Below are 18385 nucleotides of genomic sequence, written 5' to 3'. Positions count from 1 at the left end.
ACGGGCCGACACACTGAGGGTCAGCAAGTCCTTTTATGCCGGGCTGTACGACTCAAAGCCCAAAGACACCACGGCCTCTCAATCTTTCCTGTCCTCTATCAGGGAGGATTTAGAGGACAGCGAGCAGCAGGGCATGGATCCGCCACTGACCATGGACGAGCTGACAAAGGGCGTCTGGTCCTTCGAGAAGAGTAGAACTACCGGGAGCGATGGCTTACTGGTTGAGTTGCACACGGCTCTGAAGGACTGGATAGGCCCAGACCTGCTGGAAGTGTACAGGGGGTATGCTTCTAGCAGGCAGTATGTCAGAGTCCATGAGGAAAGGCATCATCACCCTTATCTACAAGGAGAAAGGGGAGAGGGAAGAAATCAGAAATTGGCCACCCATTTCCTTGCTAAATGTCGATTAGAAGATTCTGTCTCAGGTCAACGCCAATAAGCTCAAGTCTGCTCTGGAGCTGGTGATCCACCCGGATCAGACCTGTACTGTACCCGGCAGGACGATCTCCAATAGCCTTGCGCCATTCAGGGATACGATCGCCCATGTACAGGTCAGCGGGGTGAACAACTGCCTCATCAGCCTGGACTAGGAGGAGGCCTTTGACAGAATATCCCACATGTACATGATGGACGTGCTCTCCAAAATGTGTTTTGGGGAGGGAATCCGCGATTGGATCTTACTGCTCTACACAGACATCTGTAGCACAGTCCTAATCAACGGGCAGGAGTCGGAGAGCCCTCCATTCAGATCTGGAGTCAGGCAGGTCTGTCCTCTCTCCGCGGCCTTGATCATATGTTGCATCAAGCAGATTGTTGCGTTCATCAGGTAGGATGCAGATATCAGGGGGGTGACTATCCTAGGCAGCGGATGCCTCAGGTTAAGTCCTCCCAACACATGGATGACGTCACCGACGTTTGCTCCGATCAGCAGTCGGTTCACTGTCCTCAGAACTACCGTGAGCTTCCCTCGAGGCTGCGGTGGGGAGGAGACCGTCGACCATCTCCTGGTGGGCTGCTCTTTGGTGCAGAAGGTCTGGAGACAGATGCGTTTTTATCTGTCCCGGTTCATCCCCAACACCTCAGTAATACAAGATGCTGTGCTCTACGGGCAGTTCCCCGGGACGCACACCAAGACAGATATCAACTGCTGCTGGAAGTCCATCAACTCGGTGAAGGAGGCCCCTTGGTCCGCCTGAAACCTGCTGGTCTTCCAGCTGATGGAGCTGTCCATGACCGAATGTTGCCAACTGACATACTCCAAGGACCAGGAGTACGTGCTGCGGGATACAATGAAGCGAGGTGCAGCCGATGCAAAAGGTTTATGGGGAAATGCCACCGTGTAAGGCCATTTCACCATGTATTGTAAAGAAAGTACTGGAAGAATAAAATTTTGGGGCACAGATACACAAATCACGAAAAGTAGCAACACAAGTTAAAAAAGGCAAATCAAGCATTGGGGTTCAAATCTAGAGGCGTAGAATTGATACGCAAAGCAGTTATGTTAACCTTGTGTGGAGCCTAGGTTAGGCCACACTTGTAGAATTGCGCACAGTTCTGGTCTCCATATTAGAGAAAGATATAAAAGTATTGGAGAGAGGGCAAAAAAGATTCACAAGGATGATACCAGAAGTGAGAAGATATACTTATCAATAAAGGCTGAAGAGGCTGGATCTCTTCTCTGCAGAAAGGAGAAAGCTGAGGGGTGACCTGATAGAGGTCTTTAAGATAATGATGTGGTTTGGTAGGGTAGACGTAGAGAAAATGTTTCCACTTGCAGGAGTCCAAAATTAGAGGTCATAAATATAAGATAGTCACTAATCAATCCAATAAGGAATTCAGGAGAAACTTCTTTACCAAAGAGTGGTAAGAATGTGGAATGTGCTACCACATTGAGTAATTGCGGCAAATAACACAGATGCATTTAAGGGGAAGCTCGATAAGCACAAGATGGAGAAAGGAAAACGATACCTTGATAGGGTTAGATGAAGTGGGGAGGGAGGGGGCTCGTGTGCAGCAAAAAAGCTGGCATAAACCAGTTGGGCCGAATGGCCTGTTTCTGTGCTGGAGTTTCGATGTAACTCAATGTACTATTTTGAGGGTGATGGAAGAGCAGACGGACCGGGGGGCGTATATTCACAAATCTTTGAACGTAGCAGGGCAAGTTGATAAGGCGTTTAAGCAAGTGTATGGGATACATGGGTCTGTAAATAGGGGCATCGAATACACAAATAGGGAAGTGATGTTAAACCTTTACAAAAGACTGGCTAGGCCTCAGCTGGACTATTGTGTACAACACTGGGCATCACACTTTCAGAAGGATGTCAAGGCCTTGGAGAGGGTACAGAGGAGATTTACCAGAGTGATGCCAGGGATGAAGGACTTCATTTTTGTGGAGGGATTGGAGAAGCTGGGCTTGTTCTCCTGAGATCAGAGAAGGATAAGGGGAGACCTAATCGAGGTGTTCAAAATAATGAGGATTTGTACAGAGCAAATGTGGGAAACTGTTTACTCTGGCAACTGGATTGGTAACCAGAGGACATAGGTTTAAAATAATTAACAAAACAACTAGAGGGGAAATGAGGAGAATATTCTTTCACACAGAGGGTTGTTAAGCATTGCCTGAAAGGATGGTGTCCCTTATAGAGGTTGTCGTCGTGTCAGAGACTCAACATTCATATTCTAACTGGGGAACTGCAGGAACAGAGTGAAACGGGTCTGCTTGTGTCCCTGGATTCAATGTACAATGTAGAGAATATCTGTAAAATTTATAAATGAATCTCCAGGAGTGAACATGGTCAATACAATTACATGAAAACTGTAAATGAAGCCGCTCATTGTTGGACCAGTCCTTTCTGAACAAAGCTTTTCACTTTATTCCTGAGAGAGGTCTCATTAAGACAAGGTTCTGAACTTTGAGATGTTTGTGATATATCCACGTCATCATTTACATCGGAGTCAAAGCTGCTGATGTAATGTGTTTGTTCAGATGACTGTAACTAATAGCAATGATCAGGGGTATAACCGTGTCAGTGGAGATTTACCCGCTGTATAAATCAGGGATCGCTGTAATGAATCCACACAGACTGCGTGCCGGAGCAACGCTTTCCAGGCCAACAGAAGTCATTGCTTCTCACAGAAATGGGATATTCACTAATGTATCAGATAGAATGTATTTATTATCCTGTTCTTGCAGCCGTTGGGGTTCCAGGTAAGCCATTATCTCAGCTGTTCATGGTGTAAATCGATATTAACTCTGCTGCTGTATTTGACACGATTTTTCTCCCATCGTGTATTACACAGTGGACTGTTCTGTTCTATCAGTTGATTGACTGTCCTAAGTCTCTTTTCTTTTTGTCTTGCAGCAGCTGCATTTTATGCGTTATGATCTTGTATATCTAACCTTGTCATTGTTACTGAAATATTCTCTGTACTGAATGTTTTGGGATCAGGTGTCTGGGCTAATAGCTGGTATCAGACCACCAGGAGCTGTTAACAGTTTCATGTTTTGGAACTAACCTGTCCTGGAATATTTTTTTCATAAATGTGTTTTCAGTGATTGGTCATGAGACAGCTCAGGGTCTCAATGTTACAAGGAGGCAGTGCAATGTCCTCTCTCCAAGATAACATGGTTCAGTTTAACAGGGATTTCAATGTATTTTTTGGTTGTCACTGTTATGAAAGATTATTTCGTTGTATGTGTATCTGACGCCGCTTCAGATGTCTGGTTACTGAACTGAGTTTGATGCTGATTCTATCACATCTCATTCTCTGATTAACTGTGGATGAATTCACTGTAAAATGCAATATTTTTGAGGTTATGTTGTATCAGTTTGCACTTTATCTGTTGGAAACATGAGCTCTTCTATTTATCTGTAGATTACAAGTAGCAGCGGTGATGTTGGTGTTTTGTTAATTGAACAATGCCGCCATCTAACGGTGTACTTTATAATTAGAGGAGAGGGAATTTCAATTATTGTGAGGTGTGTCTGGAAGAGGGGTACAATTCTGTTTATTCCATGCGTTATAGATGAAGTGAACAGTGTAGGTGAACAGGTGGAGACTTGGATGATCTGTAGAAACGTTAAACTATTCACAGTGGCTTCACAATTTAATAAACTGACATTAAGAATAGGATCGTTGGAACACGGGGCTGGTGAAGAGAAAGCAGGCGCAGAATGTTAGGATTTACTCGGATGTGAAAATGCGCTTTGAGAAAGAGAGTAGAGAGAGTGCGGGGAGATAGAGAGGAGAGATAGAGAATGAAATCGAGATGGAGGGGGAGTAGGAACGAGAGAGAGACAGAGAGAGACAGAGAGAGCGGCAGCGTTGTGAACAATTCTTCGGAATTAACTGCTGAAACTTCCAATTCAATTATGAAGAGCAAATGTGACTTGAAGGTGTTATTAGGATGTTGTCAGATTGTGAGAGTTTGATTGTTCTCTCGCCGGGTGTGTTTATCACGATCAGGTCCTCAGTCTGTTTATGTGAATATTCCTATTACTGGTTTACTGACTGAATAAATAAACATAACTGAAATGTAATTAAAGATTAAAATCAGTGATTCTTGACCGCATTGAATTATTAGGATATTGTATCCTAAAAGTTATGTGACGGCTTCATTCAATAAAGAACATGGCCAATTTACTTAGTGTTTTTAAATTTAATTTCAATTCAATATGCAAAGTAAATTTATTGACCACGTTATGTAAAAAAGGAGACGTTCCCTGACACCAATCACCACAGATATTAAAGGTTGAATTTATTGATTGGATTGTGTTAGTGGGACCTATAGATTAGATTTCCTCTAACACTCTGCTCCAGTCTCTCCCTGTGAATCCCAGCCTCTCCTCCCACTGCATTGAATCCTCTGTCTACTCATCCGTTGCTTCATTTCATTCGTTTTCCCAAACCATCTGCTCCTTACTCCTCTCCAGCTCCTACATATCATTTTTCACTGGCTCCCTCACAAACTGACTCACCGACTCCGCCTGCAGCTGCCTCTTCCATGCCGATTCGAAGCCTCAAACTCACCGCCGCTGATCGCGGTCTTTCCGGTTTTGAGCCAGCCCCTGTCAGCTGTCTCAACCCAGAGCAACAAACCAGCAGCACCTCCCACTGTTCCCCCACCCCCGCCACCGAACCGGCCCTCGCTCACTTTCCGTTCCACCTGGAGCCCAAATCTGGAATTAACCCATTGGATTCCCGCTCGGTAAAACCCCTTCTCCCTTCCCCACGTGCACTGCGCCCTCACTCGGCTCTTCCAGTGGATCCCGTGATCACTTCATTTACTTTATGCATCAATTTCCCAATTCATTATTGATCATTGTGTTTTAAACCATTTCTCTGCCCGAAAGTGCTGCCCAGCTCAGTGAATCAGTTTCCACCGCTTGATGCAGAAACAAAGCTGAAAATTTCACCGCAAATCCTGTCAAACTGCTGCTTTGACAACAGGTCTGATCAGTAATTTCTCTGCTTCCGTTTCTCTCTCTTACAGTTAACTTGGTGGCGATTGTGATCCTGTCCCGAGGAAAGTGCGGTCTCTCCAAATGTGTCACTCGCTACCTGGTGGGAATGGCGGCGGCCGATCTTCTGGTCGTTATTACCGATGTTATATTGACGCGTATTATTGAGATTTATTTCCCAGTTTCATTCTTGACCATTACCCCCGTGTGCCGTCTCATTCTCACCCTGAGTTTTGCAGCCATAGCGGCCTCTGTCTGGTTCACGGCAGTTTTCACCTTTGATCGATTTGTGGCCATTTGTTGTCAGAAACTGAAAACAAAATATTGCACCGAGAAAACTGCGGCTGCTGTTATCGGGGTGGTGAGTGCGCTGAGCTGTTTACTAAACATTCCCTGGTACTTTGCCTTTCACCCGGAATATATAATGGACAATGTACCCCGGGGTTGTGTCTGGAAACCGACATTTTTCACTTCACCGGCATGGGCAGCGTTTGACTTGTTTAGTCTTGTGTTAATGCCTTGTCTCCCATTCATTCTGATTTTACTGTTCAATGTTCTCACCGCCAGGCACATTTTAGCGGCCAGTAGAGTCCGCCGGGGACTCCGGGGCCGCAGCAATGGAGAGAATCACAAGGATCCAGAGATGGAGAACCGAAGGAAATCCATCATTTTACTCTTCAGTATATCAGGCAGTTTTTTATTGTTATGGAGTACATTCGTTTTTAATTTTATTTCTCTGCGTGTAACAAACGCCCAATATTATACGGCCAGTGACATTGAGTCAGCCGCCTTCATGCTTCAACTTCTCAGTTCCTGCACCAACACGTGTATTTATGCTGTGACCCAGACTAAATTCAGAGAGGAGCTGAAGAACTGGGTGAAATACCCACTGAATCTAATTGTTACATTCGTTAAATCATAGAAATGTCTGAACACTTTCCTCCGATATTAAATAAAAAGTCAATTCGAGTAGATTTTCACATTTCGCGTTCGCATAAGACGGGTGGTAGTGGTTCGGGAGCCCGTTATTCACCGTGCCTAATTTTAGGATTCATTCACAACGAAAAGTTTAATAAAGTAACTGATATCAATCCAATGCTTTAAATAGATTTGAAAATACCAGACAGGGATTATATTTTACCCGACAATTACGGTATTGTGAAATGATACAAGATGTGATTCTAACATGAAATTGTTTTTAGTCTGGAAATAATGTAATTTTAATATTAAATATTTCAATATGAAATGTTTAATCCTGAAATGAATAAAATCAAATCCTCCTTTTCCGTTGATGATTATTTCCCATCACACTCACTGCCCGGTGGGATGGACTGAGGGTGAGTTGTCAGGGTCAGACAGCGTCCTGTTCATTGGGACATTTGTTTTGACCGGAACAGAATAATAATGGACCAACACCCGGACCGTTACTAACTGGTAAAATATTAATGTAATTTCAAACTCCAGTGGGGAGTTATGGAGATTGTTTCCTCTCTGAGCTGTTGTACAGCAATATTTAATAACTGAAGCGAGATTAATGGGACATGAGGCTGGACCTGGTTACACAGGTCTATAAGGAAACCTCCTGATACATTTCTGATATGATCAGGAGCCGGGAGATTTCGCACGGCCGCAGCAGGCCAAGGGAAAGCTCTCCCGCTTCTCCTTGCTCAACAAATTATAAGTTAAAAAGAAACTTCTCAGTGTTCTGGACCATTCAATGCCCATCGAAAGGGCGGCTCCTCCACCCATTTGTGCCCAACATTAAATGGTGCCCCACGTACGTCATAATACTCTGATTTACATATGACACGTGGCCTGACCAGAATATTTCCCTCCACATGTTTTGAACCGATGCAGTTTGAATCAATGGACCAGCTTGTGGGCTTCGAAGATTGATACTAGGGCGCAGGTCCGGCCGCTCCTCTCAGGACCCTACCCACGATGGCGGAGGCAGGAACGTCACCAATAAAGGGACTGTTAGTGAACTGACACCATTTACTAGCCTCTACCACCCCAGTTCCGCCAGGCGGGGATACTTAAAATCGGCCACACCTTTCCTGACCTATGCTCTAGTATCAATCTTCGAAGCCCACAAGCTGGTCCATTGTCTCAAACGCCACCGGTTCACAACACGTGGACGGAAATTTTCACCATTGCTTGGGGCTGATCTGGGAGAGCGGATCACCCGCCTCTCATAGAAACGGCCCGATTTTAATTTCTGCTCCGTCCAAGCAGTGAACGTGAAATTACCCCCACGTCTCTGACCCCAAGGTTCGACAGGTGTGTGAAAGCCATTCAGACAGTGTTTGCCAAACACTGACATGAATGTGGGAGATTGGATCCTTGTATTCATGTAAAAGGTGATAATCCCACTCCACGGAGACTCATCCCCTATACCGTAGAGTCGAAGAGGAGTTCATCCCCAACAGCTCGGTAATACAGGACGCTGTGCTGTATGGGCAGTTGTCCAAGATGCACACCGAGACAGATATTAACTGCTGCTGGAAGACCATCAACTCGGTCAAGGAGGCCCTTTGTTCCCCCAAAACCTGCTGGTCTTCCAGCCGAGGGAACGGTCCGTGGCTAAGTGTTGGCCACTGGCACATTCCAAGATCCAGTATTACATGCTGAGGTGCACACTGAAGCGAGGTGCGGCCTACACAAAGGCTTTATGGGGAAAGGCAACCGTTTAAGGCTATCCCACCTTGTATTATACAGCATGTATTACAAGATATGTACTGTGTTTTGAATTGTAATAATGGAAACGTATGATGTGTAATGTATTTGTTTTGAATCGTAATGTTTACATTGAACTGTGTGTATCCATGAATCTTACGAAATAAAGTATATTTTGAAATATTTTAAGAAAGTTCCAGTCTCACTATGTCTGTTCTTATTGGACACCAAAGAGTGGAAACAGAGCCGGATCGTAAAGATGTGGGATGTTATACAAATAGCATCTATTGCAGGCATCAGTTGAGAAATATGGAGTATTTTCTAAATGGTGAGAAACTAGGGACTGGAGAGGAGCAAAGGGGTTTGGATGTCCAGGTACAGCAATCAATAAAAATAAGTGCACAAGGATAAAAAATGAATGAAAGATCCCAATTTCGAGGCTGTCATATCCCAAGATATCGCTATCAGGTACTCAGCCAACTCTCTAGAATTTGCTGATAAAATCAGGCCCCACTGCCTCCCTCGCTGGTCCATTCCATACAGCCAGCAGCACCCTCTGCATTAAGAAAGTTGCATTCAAGCATTCTGCTCATCCTATGCCCCAGGTAGAGAAGACTAATAGTGGCGGGAGGACCCAGACCATCAGCCTCATGTGAGTTTGGACATTTCTGTTTTTAATTCAGATTATTGCATTTGCAATTTTTTCATTTTTTTGTACATTTCTATTTTTATATTTTGAACAAATTCTCCAAACCCTGTGCGCAGTGAGTGCTGACTCCGGGCCCTTTGATTGACAGCTCTCACCTCCGCCCACCTTCGTCCTGGGCTGACTCCTCCCATCACGTGACACGCGGCACCATCTCTCACATTTGCGCGCTGACATCGCGACGCGGACGTGCATCTCCGGCCCGAGGGACGCCGCGCATGCGCCTCGTGGTCCCTGTGCCACATTCCCTCAGCAACAGGCGGGCGTCGGGAGGATGATGATGGCGGGCTCGGGTTGGCAGGTGGGCGGCCGCTGCTGTGGGCGGGGGCGAGGCCGACACAGGGAAGGTCCGCACCCTGGAGTGGACTTGACCCCGAGCCTGGGAACGGCGCAGTGAGGGCGGCCCGAGCTACAGCTCCTCTGACTCCAGGCTGAGCGGCGTTAATGGGGCTGCGACCCCCAGGACGGAGGGACTGAGTCGCCGGGACGGTGGGACTTGTACTCCCGGATGGAGGGACTGAGAACCCCGGGACTGAGGTACTGAGACCCCCGGACAGTGGGACCACGACCCCGGAATGGAGGGACCGTGACCCCCGGGATGGAGGGACTGAGACCCCGGGACGGAGGGACTGAGACCCCCGGGACGGAGGGACCGAGACCCCCGGGTCGGAGGGACCGAGACCCCCGGGACGGAGGGACCGAGACCCCCGGGACGGAGGGACCGAGACCCCCGGGACGGAGGGACCGAGACCCCCGGGACGGAGGGACCGAGACCCCCGGGACGGAGGGACCGAGGCCCCCGGGACGGAGGGACCGAGACCCCCGGGACGGAGGGACCGAGACCCCCGGGACGGAGGGACCGAGACCCCCGGGACGGAGGGACTGAGACCCCGGGACGGAGGGACCGTGACTGCCGGTACAGAGGGACTGACACCCCGGGATGGTGGGGCCTTGACCCCCGGATGGAGGGACAGTGACCCCCCGGGATAGAGGGACCGTGACCCCCGAGACAGAAGGGCCGTGGCTCCTGGGACGGAGGGACTGAGACCCCGCGATTGTGGGACCGTGACCCCCGGGATGGAGGGACCGCGACCCCGGGATGGAGGGACCGCGACCCCGGGATGGAGGGACCGTGACCCCCAGGATGAAGGGACCGTGACCCCGGGATTGAGGGATGGAGACCCCGGGATGGAGGGACCGAGACCTCCAGGACAGAGGGACCGAGACCCCGGGATGGAAGGACCGAGACCCCAGAATGGAGGTACCGTGACCCCCAGGACGGAGGGCCCGAGACCCCGGGATGGAGGGACGGAGACCCCGGGATGGAGGGACCGTGACCCCCAGGACGGCGGGAGAGCGACCCCAGGAGCGAGGGGCCTCCACCCCGGGCCGGTCGCACCGCGACTCCCGGGACAGTGGGACCGAGACCCCGCGATGGAGGTTCCGCAACCCCGAGAGGGAGGAGCCGCGACCCCGGGACGGTGGACCGCAACCCTCGGAGGGAGGTGGTCTTTGAGACCGTCCACGCTCTGTTGTGAGATCTCTGTGTGTGTCTTGTTCTGTTCGTGTGTTACTACATTGGCTCCCTGTACGGCAATGCCTCGATTTTAAAATTCTCATCTTCGTGTTCTAAAGCCTCCAAGGCCCTCAACCCCTGCCTCTCTACCCTCCTCCAACCGATTTAATCTCAACCGACAACCCCATGTCACTCCACCCAATCATGGATTCGACCGCACCCATATATTTCCTCCCGCAGCCAATGTACACTCGACGCTCAGTGCTCGGACACTCAGTCCTGTAAAACACGCAGTCAGTGCTGGGACACTCAGTCCTGTAAAACACACAGTCAGTGCTGGGACAATCAGTCCTGTAAAACACACAGTCAGTGCTGGGACACACAGTCCTGTAAAACACACAGTCAGTGCTGGGACACTCAGTCCTGTAAAACACACAGTCAGTGCTGGGACACACAGTCCTGTAAAACACACAGTCAGTGCTGGGACACTCAGTCCTGTAAAACACACAGTCAGTGCTGGGACACTCAGTCCTGTAAAACACACAGTCAGTGCTGGGACACTCAGTCCTGTAAAACACACAGTCAGTGCTGGGACACTCAGTCCTGTAAAACACACAGTCAGTGCTGGGACACTCAGTCCTGTTATACACACAGTCAGTGCTGGGACACTCAGTCCGGTTATACACACAGTCAGTGCTGGGACAATCAGTCCTGTTACATACAGAGTCAGTGCTGGGACATTCAGTCCCGTTACATACACAGTCAGTGCTGGGATACTCAGTCCTGTTATACACACAGTCAATGCTGGGACATTCAGTCCCGTTACATACACAGTCAGTGCTGGGACACTCAGTCCTGTTATACACACAGTCAGTGCTGGGACATTCAGTCCCGTTAAGCACACAGTCAATGCTGGGACACTCAGTCCTGTTATACACACAGTCAGTGCTGGGACACTCAGTCCTGTTATACACACAGTCAGTGCTGGGACATTCAGTCCCGTTATGCACACAGTCAATGCTGGGACACTCAGTCCTGTTATACACACAGTCAGTGCTGGGACATTCAGTCCCGTTATGCACACAGTCAATGCTGGGACACTCAGTCCTGTTATACACACAGTCAGTGCTGGGACATTCAGTCCCGTTATGCACACAGTCAATGCTGGGACACTCAGTCCTGTTATACACACAGTCAGTGCTGGGACACTCAGTCCTGTTATATGCGCAGTCAATGCTGGGACACTCAGTCCTATTTTACACACAGTCAATGCTGGGACACTCAGTCCTGTTATACACACAGTCAATGCTGGGACACTCAGTCCTGTTATACACACTGTCAGTGCTGGGATACTCAGTCCTGTTATACACACAGTCAGTGCTGGGACACTCAGTCCTGTTATACACAGTCAGATAAATAAATAACTGCAAACAAAGAATGAAATCTCCATGACCTGATCGTTTCCACCCAGAGTATTTAAGGAAACAGCTCGGGAAATTGCAGATGCATTAGTCATAATTTCCCAAAGCTCTCTAGACTCAGGAATTGTGCCTTTGGATATGAATGTTGAAAATGTCACTCCGTTATTTCAGATAGGAGGGAGGGAGAAACCAGAAAATTACAGACCTGTCATTTTAACGTCGATTGTGGGGAACTTACTGAAATCTATCATGAGAGAAAAAATGAGTTGGTCAAAGAGAGTCAACTTGGATTTGTGAAGGGCAGGTCATGTCTGACCAATCTATTTAAATTTTATGAGGTCACTAACAAGGTGGACAGGGGAGTGTCTATGGATGTTGTCCATATGGACTTACAGAAGGCATTTGATAAGTTTCAGCACAAGAGATTAATAGAATAAATAAAAAGAAAGGGACCTTGTGATTCGGGTTAGAAATGGTTGCGAGGCCGGAGAAAATAGTAGGGATAAAGGGAATGTTCTTTGATTGGGGGGATATGACAAGTGGTGTCCCCAGGGATCAGTACTGGGGCCTCAGCTTTTCACCATGTTTATCAATAACTTGGATGAAGGAATAGAGAGTTATAGGTCCAAGTTTCCAGATGACACTAAGTTATGAGGCACAGTCGGTGGTGTAGATTGGAGCAGGAAGTTCCAAAGTGACAGTTTAAGTGAATGGACAAACTGTGGCAGGTGGAGTTCAGTGTGGCGAAGTGTGAGATAATTCAATTCGGATATAAAAAGGAAGCATTGGAGTATTTTCTTAAAGTGAGAGACTGGGAATGGTGGAGGAGCAAAGGGGTTTGGGTGTCCATGTAAAAAAAACACTAAAGGCTAGTGCACAGATACAAAAAGCAATCACAGACTAATGACCTTTATCTCCAGGGCTGGAATACAAAGGGAAGGAAGTGATGCTTCAGTTCTACAGAGCCTTGGTTAGAGCCCATCTGGAGTACTGATCCTCACCAAGGATATATTGGCCTTGGAGGGGGGACAGTGCAGATTCACCAGAATGATACTGGGGCTTGAAGGGTTCATTCATGAGGACAGGTTGTATAAATTTGGTTTGCATTCCCTTGAGGTCAGAAGGTTGAGGGATGATCTGATCCAGATATTTAAAATGATAAAGGGATTCGATATGGTAGAAATAGAAACCATTTTCTCTGGTGGGGGAATCCAGAACAAGAGGACATAACCTTAAATTTACAGCTAGGGTGTCTAGGATTGAAATCAGGAAGCTCCTTTTCACACAAGGGTAGTGGAAATCTGCTCAGGCTGATTAAAGTGGGCCCTGTGATATAATAGATTTTTCTGTCCTGTCAGACTTGGTAATCTTGTAGATCCATCTTTTAAAAAGGTGGAGGAACTCAGTTCTAAGATGGATTCCACTCACTTCATCATAAGTCCTCAAACTGTTTCTCTTATCATCGAGATATCAAGGACTAGAAACACTGTGTTTAAAAGAAAGCTAATTTATTTGACACTTCTACAGAATACGAAACTCCAGCCCAGTTGAAGGGGGTCATTAACATCAGAAACAAACCCCCAACTGTCAGAATGAACATGGTTCAGTCCTGGATGCAGCAATAACAGCAGTAATAAGAGCAGAATCCAACACCTGCAGTCACATGCGAACTCGCTGGTGACTCAGCAGGTGGGATGATCGGGTGAATCCAATCCCACACATGGAGCAGGTGAATGGCCTCTCCCCAGTGTGAGTATGTTCATGTCTCAGCAGGTCCCATGTTCTTTAACAGCTCTTCTCAGAGTTAGAACATTTCAGGGGTCTCTTATCAATGTGAACAAGTTGATGTTCAATGAGGTGAGATGACTGAGTGAACCCGCTCCCACACACAGAGCAGGTGAACGGCCCGTCCCCAGTGTGAATTCGCTGGTGTGTCAGCAGGTTGGATGACCGAGTGAATCCCGTCCCACACACGGAACAGTTGAACGGCCTCTCCCCAGTGTGAGTACGTTGGTGTGTCAGCAGGTCACTTTTTCTTTTAAAGCTCTTCTCACAGACAGAACATTAAAAAAGTTTCTTATCAATGTGAACAAGTTGATTTTCAATGAGGTGAGATGACTGAGTGAATCCCTTCCCACACACGGAGCAGGTGAACGGCCTCTCCCCAGTGTGAATTCGCTGGTGTGTCAGCAGGTTGGATGACTGAATGAATCCCTTCCCACACACGGAGCAGGTGAACGGCCTCACCCCGGTCTGAATACGTTGGTGTGACAGCAGGTGGCATGACTGAGTGAATCCCTTCCCACACTCAATGCAGGTGAACTCTCCAGTGTGAACTCGCTGGTGTCTCAGCAGGTGGGATGACTGAGTGAATCCCGTCCCACACACGGAGCAGGTGAACGGCGTCTCCCCAGTGTGAACTCGCTGGTGTCTCAGCAGTTGGGATGACTGAGTGAATCCCTTCCCACACACGGAGCAGGTGAACGGCCTCTCCCCAGTGTGACTGCGTCGAGTTTCCAGCTGGGATGGGTAACTGAATCCCTTCCCACAGTCCCTACATTTCCACGGTTTCTCCATGGTGCGGGTGTCCTTGTGTCTCTCCAGGTTGGACGATCAGTTGAAGCCTCGTCCACACAGAGAACACGTGTCTGGTTTCTCCCCGCTGTGAATGTTGTGATGTGTTTTCATACTGTGTAACTGGTTAAAGCTCTTTCCACAGTCAGCGCACTGGAACACTCTCACTCGGGTTTGTGTCTCGGTGCTTTTCCAGTTACACTGATGTTTGAAATCTTTTCCCACGGACAGAACCGATGAACATTTCTCCTTCTATGTTCAAAGGCCGATGATCTTCAGGTGCTGGTGAATTGAGTGACTGTCAGATCTTGATGTCATGTTTGGTTTGAGTTTCCTGTCTGCAAATCCTCCCCTTGTAATACCCTGTAAAAGTAGACAACAAAAGTCCTCATTGTGGATACAGGATAGAAATTCAGAACAGGCAAATCTAATTTCTATGGAACATTCTTCCTGCTGATTCCCCCAGACTGTAAATCCCCGTCCCACACACTCACCCTTCTCCCTCTTCTGAAATCCAAACCCATCACACCATCTCCAACATTTGGGTTGGTTTGGAGGCCTTGAACCTGAGTTGGGAAATACAATTGGAGAAACATGATACAATTTAGAAACAAAAGTAATTAAAATCAAATAATCAGAAATGGTTCTGTGGGCGACGCGCGCAACACAACACTGACCCTCAACCTACGACTAATGGCAGCCGGAGGGCCCACAATCCCCCGCGCCCCAGAAACCCCTCTATCTCTCCGAGGCGCTGATTTCTCCGGCCAGCGGCTTCTGTTTTGCGCCAAGTGGGAAACAGATTTTGTTTGGGCTGTGGGTGAGTGTTTGCGCCCGGTTACACAGCGTGTCCCTCTCTCTCACCGCTTCAAATGCACTTCTTTCGGCTCACAGTCTCTTTTACACATCTAACTGACTGGAACCATTTAAAACTCCTCTCGACCCATCTTTTGTTTCTTTACTTGACCCATTACCACCCTCCTTCCACTGCACCATCATCCCTATTGTCGCTTTATCACTCCTGCCCTCCACTCTATCACAGACCTTCCCTTTTGTTCTTTCCCTCCCCCTACCTTTCCCTGGCTCTCCACTTGCTGAAAAACTGTTAAAACTTTAACTTCCAGTTCTGACGAAATCTTAACTCTAACCTGAAGCGTTAACTCTGTTTCTTTCTCCACAGACGCTGCCTCACTTGCTTTGCAGCATTTTCTCTTTATATTTCACATTTCCAGCATCCGCATTATTTTGCTTTTGATTGGATAAACCTCGCCCTTCTAAACCCCATCAGAGAATTATCAGCAAGAGGGGATTACAATGGCGGATGAGATTACCCCGAATGCCGCGCGGGGTAGAATACGGTCTATCTCCATTCGAAGGGGCGCAATGCGCAGGCGCGGCAAGGGCCGCTGGCCGGATAAAATCAGCGCCTCGGAGAGATAGAGGGGTTTCTGGGTCGCGGGGGATTGTGGGCCATCCGGCTGCCATTAGTCGTAGGTTGTGGGTCAGTGTTCTGTTGCGCGCGTCGCCCACAGAACCGTTTCTGGAAATACAGACTGAGGAATTCAGAGCGGGTTTGCTGAACATACACTGACCGGACAATGTAGAACAGAGTTTATCAAACTATTTTTCTCGTGACCCAGTGGAAGAAAAACACTTCCCCCAGGGACCCCAAACAATAATAACTTCAGACTGGAGTTTTCATCAAATCCCAATAAAGGTCAGTCCATGCTCGCTCTTCACTTCACTTCAAGTCATAACTAAAATTAGACATCGACGTTGCTTGAAAAACATTTTCAATACAGTATAAATACAGTAAAAGAAGATCAGGTTGAGTTTCATTTCTTAATGTGAGGGGTGGGTCTGTCAGTTGGTCATGATCTCGGTCCAATCTGGATCACAGGATGAAAGTGCTTCACGCATCTCAGGTGCGCTGTTGAGTTTCTTTCTCTTGTTTTTAACCTTATCAACGTCGAAAATCCCAGTTCGCACAGGTAGGTTGTTGTGAACGGCAGCAACAACAGAACAGTAATCATAACAGAGGATATTCTTTGAAAGCACTGATCCAAAAAGATGACAATCTGAATGACTTGTGGCGTGTTTTCAGTGTGCCATCACTGGTGAGTTGCACCGGCTCGTGTTCTTGCTCAAGCATTAAGTTTAGCTTCAATATTGATTCAGGATTTTCGAAAACAAAATGATCTTCCAACCAAAACTTTTCCTTCAAATTTTCAAATCCCTCTGCAGGGAAGTAGCGACTAAAATGGTCAGACAGAGCAGCGAGATGTAACTGTGTGACACATTTCATTTCATTCCCTTTTTCTTCATTGATGCTGTTCTCCTCAATGTGTTGTAACAGTGTGAAACAGTAAATGAGCTCCGCTCCCATTTCTGAGCGTAACTCTTCAAAAACCCTGCAGTTCAGTGAGCTTCCTTTAAGGAAAAACCCATTCTCATTCCAAGCCATTCTAGAGAGTGCAGTGCCCAGAACTGAGCACTGAACTCTAAATGATGCCTAACCAGAGCTCTGTATAACGGTGACATAACTTCCACAGCTTTTTATTCGAATTCCCATGAGATAAAGATCAAAGTTTAATCTCCATTTTAATTTTTTTTTTGTGATTTAATAATCACTTGTAGTGATTTCTGTACTTGGATCCCGAAATTTCTCTCCTCCCCCACAGTTCCTAGCTTCTTGCCATTTAGAAAATACACTGATCTATCGTTTTATGGTCCAAAGGGATGACCTCATACTTCCCCACGTTGAACTCCATCTGCCACAGTTTCACCCATTCACTTAACCTATCAATATCCCTTTGCAAATTTCTGCTCCCATTTACAATGTTTACTGTGCTACCTAAATTATTGCCGTCAGCACATTTGGAAATAAAGCTCTTTACATAAGAACATAAGAAATAGCAGCAGAATAGGCCATATGGCCCATCGAGCCTGCTCGGCCATTCAATAAGTTCATGGCTGATCTTCGATCTCAACTCCACATTCCCGCCCGATCCCCATATCCCTTGATCCCCCTGCAGTCCAAAAATCTATCGATCTCAGCTTTGAATATAACTCAACGACTGAGCATCCACAGCCCTCTGGGTTGTAGAGAATTCCAAAGATTCACAATCCTTTGAGTGAAGAAATGTTTCCTCATGTCGGTCCTAAATGGCCGACCCCTTATCTTGAGACTATGAGCTCCAGTTCTTGACTCTCCAGCCAGGGGAATCAAACTCTCAGCATCTACCCTGTCAAGCCGTCCAAGAATCTTATACATTTCAATGCGATCACCTCTCATTCTTCTAAACTCCACCGAATATTGGCCAATTTTACACAATATTTCCTCATACTACAATTGCCGCAAAACCTCCTTACTCTTATATTCCAACACCCTTACAATAAAGGCGAACATATCATGTCCCTTCCTCACTCTCATTCGACCCTTGGTAACTCAGTATTTCCAGCATGTTTTTCCTCTTTTCCTTCTATATGGAAAAGAAATGAAGGTTGAAAACATTTTACGATAATTACACCCGATTATGTTTTGGAAACAATATCCAACTGAACTGCATCAAATTCGATTGTAAACTTAAGAGTTTCTGATGGAAATAAACTAATAACAACACTTGGTTGCGATGGCCGGGAATCGAACCCGGGTCAATTGCTTGGAAGGCAGCTATGCTCACCACTATACCACCATCGCTGAAAATAATCAACAATAAAAAAGTTCCCAAACATCAGATCCTGACCAGACACTGCAGGCTGTTGGATTTTGTTCTTCATTTGAACTGGTTTCTGACGGATCCTTTCTCGCTCTGTTGCAGTTCCTGTTTCCGCCCAGTAGATTTCACCAACCCCCAATCAATGGAAATTCCACACCAGCCAGTAATTCTTCACCTGATATCGGACTGAAGAGATAGTCAATACCTGCAATACTTGACCAGCTGGAAATACATTTTACCGCAGCTCACATCAGCCATTGAGTAAAGTTAAATAATTCCATTAAATCATTACAGAGACCTGACTACCAACT

At 47.0% G+C, this 18385-nt stretch overlaps 1 non-coding gene across 1 annotated transcript; it reads right to left on the bottom strand.

Annotated features, from left to right (window-relative positions):
* Window positions 1-17983: 17983 nt before the first annotated feature.
* Window positions 17984-18055, bottom strand: trnag-ucc (transfer RNA glycine (anticodon UCC)). Its single transcript has one exon. It is a non-coding gene; the product is annotated as a tRNA-Gly (tRNA).
* Window positions 18056-18385: the final 330 nt, after the last annotated feature.

This window comes from Heptranchias perlo, unplaced genomic scaffold (assembly GCF_035084215.1).
Source record: "Heptranchias perlo isolate sHepPer1 unplaced genomic scaffold, sHepPer1.hap1 HAP1_SCAFFOLD_50, whole genome shotgun sequence".
NCBI classification, from domain to species: Eukaryota; Metazoa; Chordata; class Chondrichthyes; order Hexanchiformes; family Hexanchidae; genus Heptranchias; species Heptranchias perlo.
The sequence above is the reverse complement of the archived record's forward strand: the minus strand, read 5'-3'. Positions and strand labels throughout refer to the sequence as shown.